Source organism: Corvus brachyrhynchos, unplaced genomic scaffold, assembly GCF_000691975.1.
Source record: "Corvus brachyrhynchos isolate BGI_N302 unplaced genomic scaffold, ASM69197v1 scaffold80, whole genome shotgun sequence".
NCBI lineage: Eukaryota > Metazoa > Chordata > Aves > Passeriformes > Corvidae > Corvus > Corvus brachyrhynchos.
In genome coordinates, this window is record NW_008236769.1 from 6,784,944 (window position 1) to 6,788,043 (window position 3,100).

Here is a 3,100-nt window from a genome sequence, read left to right on the forward strand (position 1 = left end):
CTTTTGTCATTAAATCGATGATCAGCATTCTGACACTGATTCCACACAAATCTGGCTAGAATTAAAATTAAGTGTTAAGTCTTAAAGAAGAGTATTTATCTTGTTGGTATTTGTAATAAATATTTTATTAAATATTTACATATTCTATAATTGGTGCATTATAAGATGTCCTAATAGCAGCAGCTATGGCTGTGTAAGATTAATTCTCATTTCAAACTTCTTGTACCATTTCTGTTTGACTATTTGGGAGCAGATTTCACCATTTAGACTTCAAAACAGAGAGAAACAGCTGCAGCCTGGAAGAAAAAAAAAACCCAAACCACAGCATAAAGACGTATTTTACTTAAATTCCTTTTACAAAAGCTGATGGCTACTCAGCATCAGACAAAACTTGTATATAAATGCAAGGCTATGCTAAGTGATGTGGAAATACCAAAAGACTGTGAAATACTTTCTAAGGAGTTGCTAACACGTGCCTGAGGCTATACTGCTGAGTTGCAAATTTAAGGGGCGTGTTTTCATCAGTATTCAAGTCATCTGTTAGTCAGCAAAGGAGAAAGGTAAATAAAGCTAAAAACACGTGAAAAGTTGCCATGAATTTTAGAAATTCCATTTTCTGAGCAATGCAACAGCATAAACTTTGATTTTTCATGACTTCCTTAGCTACTGCTCTGAAGTGCAGCTGTAAGTCCAAACACCTTCCTCACAGAAACTTCCATTTTTCCTGGCCCAGAATCTTAAGCATAATGTTACTATTCAACTCTCAAAATGTGAACATCTTTGATATCACCTAATGGTAAATAAATACAGGCCTGGAGAACTGAGCCTTCTGGAGCAGAAATCAGTCGTTACATGTTTCACAAGCCATGTATGTATCTGCAATCCACTAGGTAAATAATAAGAAGTAAACAATAACATTCGACCATTCTCTGAAGCATCTCTATGATGTCCATGACATCACTATGTAATTACTGCTATGAAGATGAAGCACTCTTGAAAAAGATGCAGAGAAACCGGGTTTTCCAAATAACTGGTAAATGTTTTCATGTGTGCCCAGTGCCAGCCCAAGGACAGCAGAAATTTTCATCTCCTCAGGCGTGACCATGCAAAGTGGCATTGCAGAGATCATTCAAGTGCTCAATCATTCAAGTGAAGAGCTGTAGGACATCTGGGAGCAGTAACTTCTTCAACTATTCCTAATAAATCTGCAGCCAAATATGAGCCGGCTGTGGTTCCCCAAGAGGCTGAGCACTTGCAGCTTGAGCTTAATGAAGATCTCTGTTAAAAAACCCCCAAGACATAAAGCACAAGGACAATTGTGGAAACACAAAAAAATCACTAAGACTTGCTAACCAAGTAATTAAAAACTGAATAAAATCTTTACAGAGGGAAAACTAACAATTCATTAATTCAATTCCCTTCTACGGGCTGGAGAATGGAAACTTCAGGAGTACCATCAGAGTTTTACTGAGAAGATCCAGATTTGGATTTCTCAACTCTCAAATACTTGCGGCACCTAAAAAAAAAGAAAAAAAAGCTTCTGAAACTGACTTTCGATTTTTTATAGGAGTTTCTGCAGGCATATTTGCTACTTCCAGGCCATGGCCATTATTCAGCTATTTATGAGAAGCTAGTGAATAGGATATTTATAATGCATACATAATCCCAAGTAAATATCAAATTTATATTAAAAATATTAGGATGTGAGAAGAGGCCAGTGCTTTAAGAAACTACAAAGGCAACCCTTACAAGGAGGGAAAATATCTTCTATGTAGTTGCAAAAATGTAAACATGATTCTGGCCATGTAAAATTCTATTTACATACATAAAAGATAATGCAGCTTTTGTGCACAAAACCAGCTTATGGCAAATGTAGACTCTACTTAGTCTTTAGCATGAAATATTGACATAATAAATACATACAGATTCATATATTTCTAGAAGATGCAAGGAGGTGAAGAAAAAACAGCTGGTTTAACATGGATAACTTGATTTTTAATGGGCATATGGCAATTATTCCAGGAAAATGTAGCTCTTTGAACACTGAATAAGGGAAAAATCCAAATACATTTAGCACAGAAGTGAAAAATACCTAAACCTCTTGCAACAGTCCCAGTGTAGTTGTGTGCAGCTTTTACTGCCCCTTGAGTAGAATGGCTGCATAAGCCAACTCAAGACTGGTTCTTGGGAAATTTCAGCATCCTTTCACGCTGAAATGCTTACCCCTCTCTGCATGAAAGGCTTTACACCCCTGCACCGATTCTTCCTGCATTTGAGAATCCGAAGCTTTTCTCTTTCTCAACCTGTTCTCCCAGCCCCCAAAGGAGAATCCCACAGGGTTCCCCCATGCCTGTTTTACAGGTCAGTGGGCCAAGAACACACCAAAAGCTTTGCTCTTTTTATATTCTATATTCACATGCTGTGCAAGGCAGTCCTGTCATGCCCATCTATCCTGATGCTTTTTTCCCCGTTTGATAGGAAAAAACTCAGTCACTTTACAAATGAAACAAGTTAAAGGGACAAAAGCACAAAGTAGCACACAATTCAGGGGTTTCTGCCGATTAGATAGCTTTGCCTTGCTGTATCATGCAGAGCTGATCGTACCCGTGATTTATATTAATATTATAAATAAATTGGAAGGAGAGAAGATTTCAATTTATCCAAAGCTATATAGAAAACATGAAGGGCTGTATGTAGTTCAGCTTAATTTACACAGACAACCAACCTGGCCTCAGGGGACAACTCAGGAGATAAACTTGCAGTTGGCAAAGCATCTCAGCAGCATCTGGAATTGAATGGCATAAAACTATAGGATATTATAATTGTAAATATATAAGGGATGAAGATAAGACTGATCTTAAAGGAAATACTGTCTGTGGACAGCAATTGCCTTCCCAAGAGCTCTGTAAGAGGAGGAACTCAGGGACCTGCATAGCCTCTCCCACAGGAGGTTACTACGGCGACTCAATCCCTGATGACAAGGACGATGCTTCCCAAGCAAAACCAAAGGTCTGTCGTCGCAGTAGCTTAAGGCACATTCCCGGTATCCCAATAGCTACCGCTGGGCAGAGTCCGCAGAGCAGCCACGCTTAGGGACGGC

At 38.6% G+C, this 3,100-nt stretch overlaps 1 long non-coding RNA gene across 1 annotated transcript; it reads right to left on the bottom strand.

Moving 5' to 3' along the window:
* Positions 1 to 320: 320 nt before the first annotated feature.
* LOC108445052 lies at positions 321 to 3,094 on the bottom strand. The gene is made up of 2 exons (XR_001859794.1): positions 2,726 to 3,094; positions 321 to 1,516 (listed from the first exon to the last, which is right to left on the bottom strand). It is a non-coding gene; the product is annotated as an uncharacterized LOC108445052 (long non-coding RNA).
* Positions 3,095 to 3,100: the final 6 nt, after the last annotated feature.